Source organism: Lissotriton helveticus, chromosome 8 (assembly GCF_964261635.1).
Source record: "Lissotriton helveticus chromosome 8, aLisHel1.1, whole genome shotgun sequence".
Classification (NCBI taxonomy): domain Eukaryota; kingdom Metazoa; phylum Chordata; class Amphibia; order Caudata; family Salamandridae; genus Lissotriton; species Lissotriton helveticus.
The window spans coordinates 1,635,529,001-1,635,546,847 of record NC_136069.1 but is presented as its reverse complement, the minus strand read 5'-3'; the positions used below and the strand labels follow the sequence as shown (position 1 = coordinate 1,635,546,847).

The 17,847-nt window shown below is 33.3% G+C and overlaps 2 long non-coding RNA genes across 2 annotated transcripts in view; one reads left to right on the top strand and one right to left on the bottom strand.

Moving 5' to 3' along the window:
• LOC144772108 (uncharacterized) overlaps positions 1-17,847 on the top strand; it is a 388,983-nt gene that overhangs the window by 109,631 nt on the left and 261,505 nt on the right. The gene's annotated exons all lie outside the window — the stretch shown is intronic.
• LOC144772107 (uncharacterized) lies at positions 9,536-12,219 on the bottom strand. The gene is made up of 3 exons (XR_013599645.1): positions 12,126-12,219; positions 10,649-10,864; positions 9,536-9,647 (listed from the first exon to the last, which is right to left on the bottom strand). It is a non-coding gene; the product is annotated as an uncharacterized LOC144772107 (long non-coding RNA).

Below are 17,847 nucleotides of genomic sequence, written 5' to 3'. Positions count from 1 at the left end.
TCAACAACTCGTGATATTTATCGCTAAATAAGCTTAGCGACATTTTTTTTATCGCCGCGCATCGCTGGATTTTATCGCAGAGATTACGTGCTATTAGCAACGTTTATCTCCAATGCGATAAAATATCCGGTGATAGCAGCAAAATGCGTGAATATTGATGGGAATCCAGCGATATTCAGGCATTACCACCAATAGGGTCGTAGCCTGAATATCCACCTCCCATTGGATATACAGGCTAAGAAGTGGTCTGAGCAGGCATATGGTTTTGGAGATATTCACGCTTAGTGCGAATATTTCCATTGCTACGCCTGCGTTGATAATAAGCGATAGCGATGTTAGCGACTGCTTTCAGTCGCTAACAGGTTGGGTACGCCCACTTTGCATGTCATTAGCGATAAATATCGCTGACATGCAAAGCGGGCCCCAAACGGCTTGCTATAACCTAAAAGCTGTCGCTAACTGATGTTAGCGACAGCTTGCTAATAGGGCGATAAAATTATCGCCGCTTTGCGGCCGAAAGCGGTCGCAAAAGAGGCGATAATTTAATTTCGCCTGCCTTGGTAATATGCCCCACAATTTCTAGAGAGAAATTATGTTATTTTGTGTTGAATTTTATTATAGCTAATTGTAAGAAATTGGGTTGTTGGTTGACTGGGATGTGAACTCATGTCTAGCAGCAACCGCAATCCTTGTCAGGTTTAGGCACTTGAGCCAACCCAAAATTAGCCTGTGCCCAACCGTCTGGTAGCTTGCCACACAGCAGTTAGGCTTAACTTAGAAGGAATGTGTTAAGTATTTGTGCAACACTTCAAACAGTAATAGAGTGAAAAACACTAAACAAAATGGGTCTCATACAAAGTTATAAAAATAGAGTTATTTTTAGTGGATAAACAACACGAGAATGACATAAATCTAATTAATAGAGTGGAGATATTCAGTTTTAAAGATTATAGGGAAAATAGTGTCAAAATGCACTAAGCACCAACTTTGGATATCTAGTCACGCCGGACAAGGACACAGACCCACTTTCAGGCCAACCGCTACAGGCACCCAATTATGGTAACTAAACAAAGTACCTTTAATACTAGTTTACGGAGCATTGCGAGGATCCGCGACGAAGCTGTGTCACACAGCGAAGTGATGCAGCAGGCACGAGGTGCATTGAGGCTGTGATGCGAGGTCCTGTGTCTTTAAGGTGCTGGAGAAGATTATTAAGTCTCTGCTATCAGCTTATCTCAAGCAATTTAGACTGCTTCATTCTGCTTAATTGGGCTTTCGACCCCAATACAATACTGAGACAGCATTGGTGGAGGTGTCTGATTGCATCAATTGGAAATTAGATCAATGGAGTAACGCAGCCCTGATATTATTAGCTCTCTCTGCGGCATTTGAAATCATCTCACACACCGTTCCCCTACCGTGTCTCGAGGCCATTGTGATTGCGGGATTTGCCCTCGCCTGGATCCATCCATTCTTGACAAACAGAGGACAAGCTCTGCGGATGGCCCCTCACTCTTCGTCCACCTTAGCTCTTCACCTGGGCGTGCTGCAGGCCTCATCTTCGAGTATACTCTTTCCAATAACTGTATGCCCCCCTTAATGCCCATGGCAAAGTCCTTTGGCTTTAAAATGATCTCTTGTGCAGATGACGCACAGCTGTGGGCCTTCTATGCAATGGAAGGCCCACAGCTGTGGCTATGGAATCTGACCAATATTGGTCAGATAGGTTTACCCAGCACCAACCACTTAGATTCTTCATTCCTCTGATGTTCTGCTGATAGTAATTTCGAATTGCCAAATGCATCACCCAAGGTGCTTCATCTTTCTCGTTCTTGGCTGCTCAAACCTGGAATTAACTTCCTCTAAAACTTCTTAGAACCAACAGTGAGCTGCAGTTAAGGAAATCATTAAAAACATGGCTCTTTGCATCAATAGGTTATGATGGTATCTGGCATTGGCAGCTCAGACAGGGGCAATGGGTGGTACAAGCTGCAGTGGCCTCCTGGGAAGGGCCCTGGCACTTACTTTTTTAAAATTTACAAATTAATTGCTACGCAGTGCAGTTGATTTTTAAAATAATCTAATTTGAATATGATGTAATTCATGTCTAAACAATTCTGGAAGAATATCAGAGCAACAGTCCCTCACACTACTGTGTTTCCCACTTGGATGCTCACTTCACTTGTTATCAGCACTATCGGTGGAAGTTCACCTGATAGAAGAAGCTGTTTGTGGTCCAGGTTGTAATATTGAGTTGTTTGAATTCTTCATCATGACGGAGGTGTAGCTATCAGTGGTGCAGCTGGTGCAGTGGCACCAGGGCCAGGGAGGGAGGGGCAACCAATCTTCCCAGTGGTCAGCCAACTTGTATATGCCTGATGGTAGTGCTGAGAGAGGGCAGGCTTCCATCAGCATAAAATGAAGAGAGCTGTCAGGTGCTAAATCACATCACGACAAAGAGACCTATGGGCACATTTACTAAACATTCCCTTAGCACAGAGCAGCAAGCAAAGGTGCTGCCTTGCATTGCATGGAAGGGAGAGAGCAGAAATGTTCCATATTTACAAAGACATGGAGCATTGATTGGCTCGCATTGCACTGACGCACTGTATGCAGCCTAGCACCAATGTAAGCATTACAGGCAGGATTGTTTATGTGTGGAAGGAACACCAGAAGAAGAACCAGAATAGGAACTGTAGGATTCATTGGGCTACTATGGTGAGCAACGCTGGTCCACTCCCTACATGTTGCTTTACTTTGATTTACTTATTGCAATGGAAACAAAAACATAAGAAAGAATTACAGGAGAAAGTGCCGATATGATGAATTTGCTAAAGTGAAGCATGGCACTCCTGTCTTCTAGCTCCACCCACTGACACCCGATTCAGCCCAGTCTACTTAAGGTCCATCTGTGCTGCATCAGTTGAGTTTCCTCAGAGATGAGGTGCTCAGTAGGCTGTATAAGGTATGTGCAAAATGTCATAGTGCAATTGCTGTATGTCGCGTGAAAACTGGGCATACCTTATGTTCAACTGTCACACAAAATATGTTATGAAACCAGTTTGAGGATAAAAAAGGTCCCTCAATCTTCCGTTGGCAATTATTTTGTGAAACTTTACACATCCCAAAATTGCAAGATGTTATGAAATATGCATAACACAACATTTGTCATTTTTTGGGACTTTACTGGTGTAAAAAATGTCACCCAAACAAATCTATAAGGAATCAACTTTGGAAAGAGCATCATTATATCACAGGCTTGAATCTGGTCATCTACTACCCCTTTCATCCCGGGTCTACCTAAAATGTTTGATGTTTTCTGTGTCATGCTTCGGATCTTCACGGTCGTGTAAAGGGGAGAAGAGGTATATCATCTCTGTGCAGTTCATGTTGCATACAGTTGTTAGACAACCTTGTCTTGCATCAGACAAAGTATATTTGTCTGGGTGGTTGGTTGAGGGGGGTGAAATCCATCTCAAGAAACAGCCATCATCCTTGTCAGGTGGACCACCAAAAGTCACTAAATTAACCTGTGCTTTACCCTCTGGTTGCTTGGCCCAAAATTGGTCAGGCTTAACTTTGAGGCAATGTGTAAAGTATTTATGCAGCACTTACACAGCAATAAAGTGAAAACGCAGCACAAGAAATATCCCACACCAATTATAAAAAAAAAACTTTTACAATAATTTGACACTAAAATGACCAAATTCCAAACAATATACCTCTAGTTCTCAATTGTTAAAGTTAAAAGTGAAAAATAGTGCCTAAAAGATCGAATTTTAAAACCGTGGTAATCTAGTCGCACAATGTGGATGCGGTTCAGATACAAGAAGTAAATTGGGCCTAGTCTCCGCTTACCTTCAAACTTAGAAAAAATATTGAAGAGAAAAGTCTTAGAAGGCAAATTTCTGCGGGGTAAGGCAGCCGGTGGTGTCCGAAGAGGAATCGTTGTTGTCAGGGAGTCGCTGGATGAAGTCATGGTGAAGATTTCTATGTTTTGACTTAGTCTCTTTTATGGAAGTTGTAAAACTCCGGCAGGAGGAAGCCGCTCACTGGAGAGTGCTCCACGAGGCCGGATACTAGTTCTGCAAGAATCAGCTGACAGAATTTGCTACTTTGGAGAATAATGCAATGGAAGATACATCGAAGTTAAACCGACCAGCAATGCACCTTGAGCTGATGGTAGAGCAGATAGATAGATAGCCTTGTCTTGTACGCCTAAAAAGGGAAGTTTATTTGAAATTTGGCCATTAATAAATAAACGAGCAGCAGGAGCAAAATATAAAGCTGAAATAATGAGTAAAAAAGTGTCACCAAAATTAAATGATAAGAAGGTATGGAATAACAATTGCCAATTAAGTTTATCAGAAGCTTTTTCAGCATCTAAAGCCATAACTCCTGAAGGTAAGGTTTGAGTAGAATCTTTTTCAATGATATGTAACAAAGTTCTTGCATTATTAGCAGAATATCTCTTTTTCATAAACCCATATTGATCTGGATGTATAATAGCATCGAATACAGGGGCAAACCTAATGGCTAATATTTTAGCATATCATTTACATCTTGATTAATTAAAGATATAGGACGATAATAAGACACCAGGGTGGGGTCTTTATCTGGTTTGGGAAGAACAATAATTAAAGCCTCAGTAAAAGAACCTGAGGTAATTCCTGAAGAGCCAAAAGATGTAAAAAGCTGAAATAAAAAAGGTAAAAGTTGGGACTGAAATTCTTTGTAAAATTCAGCCGGGATACCGTCAGGACCCGGAGATTTATTTTATGGCAGAAAAAATGTAATCTTTAGTAATGGGAGAATCAAGTTCGCTTTTATTTGATTGAGAAATCTTAGGTAATCTACATGAAGTTAAAAAAGAATCAATTAAGGAGTCATCATGAAAGTCAGGCTTATTATATAAATTAGAATAAACATTAACAAATTCATTAACGATATCTTTAAGAGATAAAGCAATTTTACCATTAGGGCCATGAATTGAGTTGATTTGAGTTTTATCTTTTTAATACATAAGTAATTAGCTAAAAGTCTTCCAGATCTATTGGCGGTGAAACTGAACTTGGCTTGGCCCTGGAAATCTGAACACCAGCTCTTTTACTAAGAATTGCATTAAATTCATAGCGAAGCTTTTGCAACTTAAACCTATATTGGGGATCATTAGACGAAGTAAAAAGTCGCTCAAATTTTGCAATTTGCTCTTCTAAATTTTTAATATTTGCATTAAAGTTCTTATTTTCGTGTGCCATAATAGAAATAGTAACCCCTCTTAAAAGCATCCCATCTATTGACCATTGAAGTGGAACCTTCAGGATTAAGCATAAAATAATCAAGAATGGCGGTTAAGAGTTTTGGTTTATTATGTTCATTGAGAGCTATACCGGTATTCATTCTCCATCTAGATTGTTTAGAAAAAGTTGGATTTATATTTAAGACACCAGAAATCATAGCATGATCTGAAATATCACTGTTATCAATCTTGGGATTAGTGACTGAGTTAATTAGTTATCTGGTAACTAATACAAAATCAATCCTAGAATGAGAATTATGTGGGTTTGAAAAAAATGTAAAACTTTTGTCTGTAGGGAAATGTAGACACCAAATATCAACTAACTTAGTGGTTTGAAGAAATGATTTTAAAGCATAATAAACCTTAGGAGGGTGATATTTGGTACGAGATAGTCTAACTAATAAAGTATCAGATATGATATTAAAATTACCTCCAACAATTAGAGGAACATTACCAATCTTTAGAACCTCAGCTGAAAGATTAGCCCAAAAAGTAGGATTATCTGCAGTAGGACCATAAACATTAACTAAAAAATGACTGAATCATGAACTTTAACTTTAACGATTAAATATCTTCCATCCGTATCTGAAGTTTTACTCAAAATTTGGCAATGCAATTTTTTTGCAAAAAGGATTGCCACACCATTTTTTTTACCATTAGCAGGAGAAGATACAATATTGTCAACCCACTTTTTCTTCATATAATCTAAGATTTTATCATCTATGTGAGTTTCTTGTATAAAACAAATACAGCTTTGCAACTACTTAAAGAATCTAACATTTTTGTACGTTTAACTGGATGGAGTAAACCTTTAACATTTAATAAAACTACTTTAATATTAGCCATAATGGAAGAAAAAGAGATAAGGTTAAGAAGAGGAAAGTAAGAGAAAAGCATAGATGATGGGAAGAATGTAGCTCCAGAGCAAGTAATAGGGAAAAAAGAAAATATAACATAGAAAAAGAGACAAACAGAAGACATGAATGTGAAAAGTGAAACGCACACACGCTCTAAAAGCCTGACCGGAATAGTTGGAACCCAATATAAGAAATATTATAGAATATGTCAGATAAGCGAAAACCTATAATAATCAAGTAGTAGGGTCATGTGTATACAGGTGAATGCTGTGTCTGCTGATCTAAAATCTGTCACAGTTCCTCAGGACGCTAAAAGGATTTTGAAAAAGTATCTTTCCAAATGCGCATTGTTGATGGATTAAAAAGGCCATATTTGTATCCAAGACTTCTTAATTGAGGACGAAGATCAGTGAATTCCTTGCGGATTGCAACAGTTTCTTTAGCAAAATCTTGATGAATAAAAATGTTATTCCCATTGACCATCAATGAGGGAATTTCTCGTGCTGCTTTTCTGATCAAAACCAAATGATGGTGATGAAGAACTTTAAAAATAGTTTGTCGAGGTTTTGTATGTTGAGGGTTGCGATGGGAAGGAATCCTGTGATCCTTATCAACTTCACAATTTTCCGAAAATTTGATATTTAAGAGCCCACGAATTAGAGTCTCCAAATATAATCTACAGTTAGCTCCCTCAACCCCTTCTGGTAAATTGAATATGCGTAGATTATATTGTCTATTGTGATTTTCCATATCCAAAAGAAGTGAGCATATAGGTGATATTTTCGCCACCAGTGGGGTAAAAGCATCCACTTTAACTTTATTATCTTGAATTTTAATTGAGTTATCAGAAACTTGCCATTTCTTTGCGCACGTTTTTAACCTCTGTCGCAATAGTATCAGTATTAGCACAAAGTGCCTGAATTTCTTCCAGAATTAAAGATAGCGAAGGTTCTGATGACTCTACCACCTTTGATTTAATTGGAGGAGGTGAAACCTGCTGTCTCCTTTTACTGTGAAGAGGATTTTTATTTTCCATTTTCTTGAATAAATAATTAAATTTGAAGATAAATGAACAGTTTATTAATAAATATAGTGAACGTTGTGAGGAAATCCTTAAAATAGCTGGTGCAGCAGTTAAAATGGACTGTAGAGTGTCTTGGCCCAAGCCAGGCCCTTTCCTGAAAGAATTCTCCGCCCCCTTGACAGACAAGCCTGGCCGTACCTGAGTGCAGAGCTGGGAGCAGGAACCAGGGATCAATAAACACCACTTCTCAAATACAGGTATGGCCTTTCATTTTTAAAAGGTTCCTGACAGAAATTAGTTGTTTTTGACTAAAAACGGGCAAGAAACGCGGTGGAGCTCCCCGGGTGGCGACCATTTAGAATCGCGCACTCGCTCGTCTCCTTTCTTTTCTGTTCCTGAGGCACTGATCAGGGGGCCAGACAACTAGCTGTTGGAGTCATTTGAACGTCCTGGGTTCAAGCAGAAAATCAGCCCTCAGGCAGTATTTTTATCAGACAGCAAAGTTGACAATATTAATTGACAATGTGCTCTATAGGTGATGTGTGAAAAAAAGAGCTCTGGCAGAGCATCCCTATCAAAAAGTGATTGCACACTCAATATATAATTATTTACAAAAGTTAACAGCCTGGCCATATGTTCTTGAATATAGTCTCTAACAGGCGGGGTAAGTCAATTTCTTCTTTATTGCCCCAAATGGTTACAAGGTACAGGCCAAAAGAACGACTGTTGACATTTCTACACTCTCAGAAGGCATGTGCTATGTCCACATCAAAAATGGGTCTTCATCAGGACTGTCAGTAGAAAGTGAGTTGAAATAATAATAAATAGGATAGCCTCACATGCTCGTCAACACCTCAGGTATGGCTTCAAATGATAACCTCCAAAGTTCAAAATTGTTTTGCAATGCATGCCACTTAATTATTTTATAGCATCACATCCAAACTCGAAAAACTGACTCCTATGGTTCTCTTAGGATGTCTATTATTGTTTTGTCATGAATCACCTACAGAGCACCTGGTCCATTAATATTGTCAACCATTCCTGTTTGATTACACTACATATGGTATATATCAATCCAGTGACACAGGCCAATTGTTTTCGATTTGGTTTTGATTTGTTTAGGTTTCTTTCCTTTGTAAATGATTGACTCATACAAATTTTTTCTGTCAGAACCATCTTGATAACTTTCTAAAAGTGGCATTTTTAGAATTGGGACTTAAAATCCCACTGAACCATTAAAGGGGATTTTAGAGTACAATTCCTTATACACCAAACATAATACTTCTACCTGCTCCCAAGCAAACGTTATAGCCTATTAATTGTAATAGGGTAGCCCAATGTTGTCCTATGGGTGGGGTTAGGTCTCACATTAGTGAAAACAAATGTGTACATTTATTTCTACCAGGATATGTAAAACCTAAAAGTCCATGTCTAACCTTTTGAATGCAAGTCAACCCTAGGGGTGACCTACATGTATTAACAAGCATTTGCAATGCAATAGGTCTCGCATTATTTAAGTTTGAGCTCTTATTATTGTTAATGGCAATGTTTTTTGCTTTCTGCTATAGTTTTCTTATGTACATAAAAAGCTACATATAAAGTATTTGTTGTTAAAATTATTTATGCAATATTTAAATTTATTTGCATTAAAGATTACAAGAATATCTTAGCAAAAAAGTAAAACTTTTTAATGGCAATTGAGTAAATGTCCATTTATACATTTTAATTTCAAATAGGTAAGTGTAAACATCACAAATATATTGTGCAAACAGTGCAAAATATTTTAGCTATAAATATTTTTGTTTTACGAGGTAGTTTGTAAGAAAATGATTGTAAAAGGCAAATACTGTAATTAAAATGTTACATATAACAGTACAGTTATGGCTAGTAAACATACATTAGTAGTATAGTATAATTGTAAACATCACAAATATATTGTGCAAACATTGTAATGGTGTTGTATTCTATTACTGTTTTTTTTTAACATAGTTTTTTAAGAAACAATTGTAAAAGTATTACACTAATAAAGTGCACTATATGAAAGTACAGTTATATGCCAAAATAGTTTTCTTTGTATTAGTGTCATTTTAAAGTACTTTTCAAGAATGACTTCAAGTATGAAAATAAACATGTGTCAAGCTTTCTAGGCAAGAAAACAATTATTAGCATTTTAAGAAAAGCTTTTGTTGTTGTTGGTGTTTCCTTATATTTCTTCAAGCACATCAGTTATGCATCCATTGCAAAACAAAACTTTTAGCTTAATGGGTAGATATGCCATCAAAGAATCCTCAAAGTTTTCAGTATCTGGTTCTATTCGTAAGTAGTCCATCAAAGCAATATTCACAATGTCTATTGACTGTAAAGTTTTGTTTGTTCCCACTTGAGCTGTCATGGTAGTATTTTCCTGGAATTTTTTTTCAACTCCATATAAGGTGACGAAAATTGTTTCCTTTGGAGGTTGTACAACCTATTGGAAAATTGTTTTAAAAAACAATTATTGTATTACATTTGCATTATTTTATTAATATATGCAAGTTTTATAAATGCAATACATTAAGTTGTAGGAAAACATTTATATACTTTTGTAGCATTTCTAAATGAAAAGTTAATATTATAAATAGAGGTACTTGCAGGTTGTATTTTTATGTTATTGACATAGTGGCAATCTTTCAGTCTTTATATATTGGTACACATGTCACAGGTATGTTGGGGCATTATTTTACTGAATCATCAAAAATGTATTTGACATTTTATTGATTTAGTAAAATAACAATTAAGTTATTTTATATTTTGAGGCATTTAGATGTATATGCCTTTAGTTTTTAGATGTCTAATTGAATTGGTATTTTACTATTAAATTTCTTTAATTGTAAAATACCAAAATAGTGTGCATGCATTATGTGCATGTACACTTATGGTAAGATATGCAAACCTGCTGTTATTGCATATATGTTTGGGCTATTGCATTTTAGTTTTTTATGGGTGTTCTACAGGATGTTTAAGTGACACTCCTTGCATGTTTGAAATTTGTATCTGCAATTCAATACTTGATTAATAATGGCGTTTCATTTTTATGAGCTTTAATGCTGATTGAAATGAATGGCCATTAGTAAATTGGTATTTGTGAATTTGTAAATATTTATTGCTTTAACACCTTAAGTGTTGGTGATGGGCAATGGTTGTCAGCAGCGCTACCTCCCCAGTGCTGCGCACGATTATTGAACGTGTATTCAGCACTAGTTCTAATAGACAGTGCAGCAGTGGGGAGGAATGTGTTATAGTAGCTATGAAGCTAAAGTATGTTTTCCTTTGTTATATTCGTTTTTATAGTAAATACAAACTTTATGTAGTTTATCCAAAAAATACATTTGTACATATTGTCACCTGGCCTACAAAAAAAATTTCTGTGGAAAAAAGGGTTAATAAAAAAAGCATTTTTGTATTGGATAGCTTACAAATTTCACTTACTTGTATTGTTGTATGTCTTGTCGTATTCAATATTTTTTCTCTGTTAAATTCGTGTACAGTCATATGAGTCAGCTGTACATATGTTCCAAGATGAAAAATAAAGTCTGTTGCTTCTCTCCACAGACTTATCTTAACGGAGTCGGTAGCATCTTTTATTGTGATGCTCCTTATTTTTGTTTCTTGTCCTTTAGCGATTATAGTTCTTGTATCTTCAATCTGCAATTTTAAAAATGTTTTTTTTTATTATTGAGTTAATGCAGTCATATATATGTATTCTTTTAATTGAATACATCTGTTTTATACATTTTTATTAGTTGTAGATTACATTTTCGTAAAGGCATAGCATTTGTGTTTAAGCAATCAATATTTATCTGTAAATTATTTACTCACCGTATACTTAGTTGCGATTTGTTGTTTTGCTTTTCTTGTATTTGTATTATCAAGACTATCATATTTAGAGTGCTTTACTTACCTTAGTATTGAAATAAATGTGCTACTATCATATTTAAAGTGCTTTACTTACCTCATAATTTAAATTGATTCTTGCTGTATATTTGTAAACATTGCTTTAGAGTGCTTTACTTACCTTACTATTGTAATAAATGTGTTACTATCATATTTAAAGTTTTTTACTTACCTTATTATTTAAATTGATTGTTGCTGTATATTTGTAAACATTGTATTAAAGTTTTTAGTACAAAATGGTCTTAATATGTATTTTGTACTGATAACATAATTGTATGCAGAATGCATTAGCATACTGGTATTTTTTTGGCATTTTATACTAACAGCAATTACTATCAAATGTAAAATGCTTTACTTACCTTATACTTGGTAGTTAATTGTTACTCTCAAATAGTATAATTTGTTTAGAATTGTTTGCTAGTAAGCATTGTTATAGCTATAGTAAGTGTTATAGAAGAAATTGTGTAGTAAAATATTGCAAATGCAATTTGTTTTTAGGAATGCATATTTATTATAGATACAAGCATATATAAAGCGCTTTACTTACCTTATACTTGGTAGTTAATTGTTATTTTTAAAACATTTATTTTGTTCTGGAAATTCTTTGCAAGTAAGCAATGCAATAGTTATATTGAATGTTATAGAAATTTTTTGGGTAAGAGTACTAATTAAATTTTTTCTCTAGAATGTATTTTTTTAGGAAACACAAACATATGTAAAGCGCTTTACTTACCTTATAATAAGTATGAATTGGCTCTATTTTAAAATTTATTTTTCTGAATATATTGGTAAAAAGAGTCGAAAATAACATTGAATATTATATATTATTTTCATATAGGATAGCATGTACAGTGCAAATTATTCATACATATGTATCATACTAGGATTATAAGTACATTTGCATAGCGAACAGTTATATATAGGCATTTTGTTAAAGACATTTTTTTGCATTACAATGGAGAAAAAATGTCAAATGTTATAGTAGTAGTAAAATAATTTTCTTGCATCTTACCTCTGTTACTGTTCCAGATACACTTAGTAGTGTTTTCACGGCAGCCTCGCGTACAGCCTTAATAGGAGACAGTGGCGGTGCCATTGGATTTAAAATATACTGTGCCTCCTGGATAAGAGATTGGGAAATAGACAGTGGAGGCATTCTTGCAATTTTTGTTTTTTTTGTTATTAATATTATACCATCTTTTACAATGTAATTTCGAATCATCAGTCCATTTTGTTCTTTTGTTTGATGATAGTATTCTTCATTATAACAAGTTGATTTAATACATCCAGTTTCATCTGCTAATGACATGTGGTACAATACTTTATTCTCATTTTTGGCGTTTCTGTAGTAAGTTTTGGATGAACATTGTATAACGTTGACACGAACTCCTTTTTGATATGGTTTGGCATCAACTTGTCTGTCGTCTTTGAGTTCTTCGATAGAAATCATCTGTAAAATATAATTCATTAAGTTAGAATGGTAGATAATGTTGTCAGATGAATATATACAGACAGTGATGTAATGCATTTATTTAAATAGCTATCCATATTGGTTTGTGATCACTGTAATATGATTCTAATGTGCCACAATTTATAAAGCATGTATTTGTAAAAATGTGGTCTAATAAAGAATTGTAGTCTGTTGTAGCTGTTGTTATTCTTTGTTCGCAATTGAAATGTGTTAACATGTGACTTAAAAGTAATTTAGCATTGTGTGTTGTTTGAAGTAAATCAATATTAAAGTCACCCATTATTATATATTTATGGTGTGGGTAGGCATTCATTGTCGTTGTTAATATTGCTAAAAAGGTTTCTGTTGGCACTTTGGGTTGTTTGTACACAAATACTATTAAGTAATTTATGTTGTTTATTGTTTGTGTTATTGTCAGAATGTTAACTTGTTGTGTTGTAGTAAATATTGGATTTATAATTATTTGTTTTTGGGAATAGATTGCAATTCCATGTTTTGTTTGTCTATTGGAAAAATTGTCAAATATTACACAATTATAATGATCTATATTATATGTATTGCTAGGTGTTTTGTGTGTTATATTAATTTCAGTTAAGCATAATATGTCAGCACTTAATATGTTATTATCGGCTTTCATTGATTTGAAATGTTTTTGTAGTGATCTTATGTTATGTGTTATTATTGTGAAGTATTTGCTATATTGTGCTATTTGTGTTATAGATATTTCTAATATCATGTCTGTTTTTAAGCGTAGCATTTCTTCATGTACTTTATAGTGTGTTGCTATCTTATTTTCATTGAAATTTTTTAAATATATATTTTTCAATGATTTTGCACGACTAATTGCTACATAATGTAAATGATGTGTTTTGATGTTATTAAAATGTATATATAATGGTTCTATTGTTTGTCCTTGTGTTCTATGTATAGTACGTGCTGATGATTGTCGTATTGGGAATTGTTTTCGTATAATAGTTATACATTTTTTGCTGTATTGAAATTGACGAGAAATTTTTAATATTGGTGTCCAAGCATTAGAAATATTTGTATGATATAGATGTTTGTTTTGTTGTCTTGTTTGTGTACCTATTTTCTGATTGTCAAACAATATCCAAATAATAATTGGGATATCATCTATACAATCTACATACTCAACTATGCCTGTTGCACCATTAGTTAAACCATCATTAACATTAATGTTTGAAGTTAGATCATATCTTAATTTTATGGCAATATGTAATGTCTTTGACAAATTCATTGTTTGTGTTGCATTTGTAGGTAGTCTTTCTAGTATTGCTTATTTTGCTATTGCAGTTAGGTCTCCTGCTACTGTATCTATTGCTATTGTTATGTACATAGGATACTGTTTCATGTGTTCTTGTAAAACAATATCATTAATTTCATCTACCTCTTTATTTGTACCCATGATATATGGTATTGATTTTATTATATGTAAGTCAGGTTGTATTTCGCGAGTCTTTAATGTTTGTATATCATCATTAGTATGTTCACCTATTCTTAGTCTATTAAGCATTTCTGCAAATGGTAAATCATTTATTTGTCGCATTATTTTAGTAAGTTCATATAATTTGAAATTTGTTTGCCACAAGTTTGTACTCAATGGTGCATACATGTGTCTTGAATTTTCAAATATATATGAATCAAAAACTGGTTTCAATTGGTAAAAGTCTCCAATAGCTAATATAGAAATTCCTCCAAAAGGATTGTTTGAGGCTTTTATTTCTTGCATTCTATTGTGTATGAAAGTGAGCATATTTGTTCCTACCATTGAAATTTCATCTATTACTAATACTTTTAAATGCATTAGTTTGCTTTGTAGTGCTGCTCTATTTTCATCTGTTAATTGTTTATATGAAAAAGTTTGTGAGATTGGAATTTTGAATGTGCTATGTAATGTTTGTCCATTAATATTATGTGCTGCTTGTCCTGTTGGTGCAGTAAGCAAGATATGAATATTGTCTGGATTTTCTCCTGCTTTAGTATTGTAGTATCTCAGTAATGTTTGATAAAGTGCAGTTATAAGAAAACTTTTACCTACTCCTGCACCGCCAGTACAAAAAGTAAAGAAATTTGTTGTTTGAGTTTTCAGCCAATTTAAATGGTGATATACAAAATTTAGTTGCTCAGATGTTAAATTTTGCATTATGTAATTGTATTCTTCTTCAGGTAATAAATTATTTACTAGTAAATCTTCTTCTGTTATACTTCTAACTCCTAAATCTAGTGACAAGTCATAGTTTACATCATGATTATTATGTGCATGTATTTCACTGTCATCTGTTGGTATCTGTTCTGCTGGTGATGCTGGTGGTATTAGTATATTGTCATTATTATGTTCCTCATCATTAAAGGGTATTATATGTTGCTTGTTATATAAGGAATAATTATTATCAATTTCTGTTTGTAACTCCAAGTATCTTTCGTAGTATGTATCTTTGTCTGAAATTATATTACTTTCTATTCTCCAGGGGTAAAAAAGCATCAATAATTCTCTGTAATAGTCTTCAGGCTCATTAATTTTATTAAATTTGCGATATCGTATTATTTTACTTTTTTTTACGGCAAGTGTATTTTTCAGTAGTTTCATTGGCAATTAATTCATTTATTTCAAGTTCTTCATCATCAGAACTATAAAAGTTTGTTTCTAACAGTAAATTATCATAACTGTTTTGTACTTTTTTTATTTTACTCTTTGGTACTATATTATATTTAGATGCATAATCAGCCAAAGTACATTTTTCTAATGTTATTGGTCGTTTGCTATACTTATTAATTATATTATCAAGTTGTACTTTTGTTGATGTTTCTGGCATCATGTTAATTGTATGCATGTCTTTCATTAAGTAAGTTCGTTTGTCTGGTAAGCTTGTATTGATAAATAAAAATGATCTAGAGCTTTTCCGTAATGGCATTTGTAGTATTAGATAAGCAGCTTCTTGTGCACTAATTTCAGTGCAATTCAAAAATTTGTTTCCAATATGCTTTAATTGCTCTTTAATGTTTACATTATGAGACACTTCTTTTGCGGCTTGTGCTATTATTTTGCTTAATCCTCGCTGAGATTTACTCAAATATGATACAATATATACTGCACAAGCATATGCATCTAAGACATATTGTATATCTATGTTAGCTTGCCATGCCTGTAATATTATTCTATTGTAATTATTAATAAAAGATTCAGCTGGTGTTCTTTGCAAAAATATAGTTGTTTTGTTAATTTGTAAGCGTATGCATTTTATATATTGCTCTTCTGTTAATTCTATTTTGTGTAGAAACTCTTCATATGTGTAATGTGGAAAGCTTTCTGAGGACATAGTAGAATAGATAATATCAATTTGTTGCTTTGCAATTGTATCTTTTTTATCTAATTGTAATGGCTTTAATATTTTAGTACATGGCATAGGATATTTTGGGTATTGATATTTGCATATTTTTTTATGTTTTATACGACAATTTTTAGTATGTCCATGTTTCTGCAATGGAAGTAAACATTCAAAGGACAGTTCTTCTGTTTTGTGACAAGTTATATGTTTGTTAATAAAAGATATAACTTTGTCATCTTTGTCTATGCCATACTGTGGTGCATTATTTACCCAAAGTAAAGCATGTATATGTGGTGATCCTCTTTGTTGAAATTCAACTCTGTAGAAATAATCTGATATTTTGCCTATTGGATTACTCTTGTCCAATAAAATGCAGTTAAATAGTTTTTTTACTTGATAATCAAAGTGTCGTGCACATGTTATAGGATCTTGTTGTATTAAACTACATTTACTTTCCCAAGACATACTTTTGAACTCTTCTCTAGTGCATTCTTTAAGTTTCTTTACACGTAACAGTATATTAATTAAGTGATACCATTTTGTTTCTGCTGCAGACAAAGTCAAAAAAAAAGTTGGAATGCCCAATTGTCTTATCATAGCAAACAAATCACGTTTGCAATTTTCCCAGTAAGGAGGAGAGCTCCGTATTGTTTTTAATATTTTGTATCCCTCATTAAAGTGCAATATAGTTTGTAAATTTTCTTTTATGTCTTTTACTGTAATTACTTTGCCATCAGTAAAATGTTTTCTAAGTGATATAAAGATTTTATCTTGTATTTGTTTAATTTGCAATTTTTTCAATTTGAAAAACATATTTGTTATATTATTAGCTACTCTCTTATCATAACTACGTAATTCTACTTTACATATTGTACTATAATGTACTGGTACATGTCTATCTTTATTAGCTGTTCTACGTTTCCCACAAAATATTGTAGGAAATGCTAAATATTCAGAATCTTTATCCTCATATAATCCACGTGGTGTATTATGTTCAGCTGGTGCTAAATTTAATACATTTATGTTATCGTCTGTTATTGTTTCATTAGTTAATAATGTATCTAAATTGCCTACAGGCATGTTATCTGTACTACTTGAATCATTACTACTATCAGATGTTTGTATACTATTTGTTTCAATTGGAACATATTCCCAATCTGAATTTATAGTTACTTCATATTCTTTAAACAAATCACTATTGTATGCTAACCATGAAGCTGCTCTTTTAACTATATTTGGTCTTACATTTTCCTAATGTGTGTATGATTTATACTGTAATTTTCTTTTTAATTTTATTGGTATTGTCATAGTATCACTCATTTGCCTTGGTAATATTGTAATAGTGGTCATAACATCGGCTGGAACGTTTACTACAGCACCTGTTAAAGATTTTTGAAATCCACGTGGTAGTGTTTTAATTTGCAAAAAAGGTATTCTTGGAGATATTAATCTTTCTTCTAAGTCATACAAATGTAATTCAGGTGGTATATCAGGGAAACTCATGCCATTATAAACTGAACATGGTGGAATTCTATTTTGCATAATGTACTTATAGCATGTATTACATATATAATTACTTTCCTGGTTACTGATATTACATAATATAAAAGTCTTGTTGTGTATTATATTGCAGATATTTCTAACTGTTTCTTTATGCCACATTTGGTTACAAATAGTGCATATATATTCAGGTCCATAATGGATTTGATTAATAAAGTTATCTATAATATACTTTGTAATTGATTGATTAATATTTGTATTTTGTCTTGCATGTAATGCCACATTTTCAACGGAAGTAACATTAATTTTTGTTTGGCTAATAGTAAGTTCTTGTATTTCAGAGTATTCATTAAAAATATTAGGCCTTATAATATGTTCTATTTCATTTGTTTGCTGTAAACTAATATTATCATTTT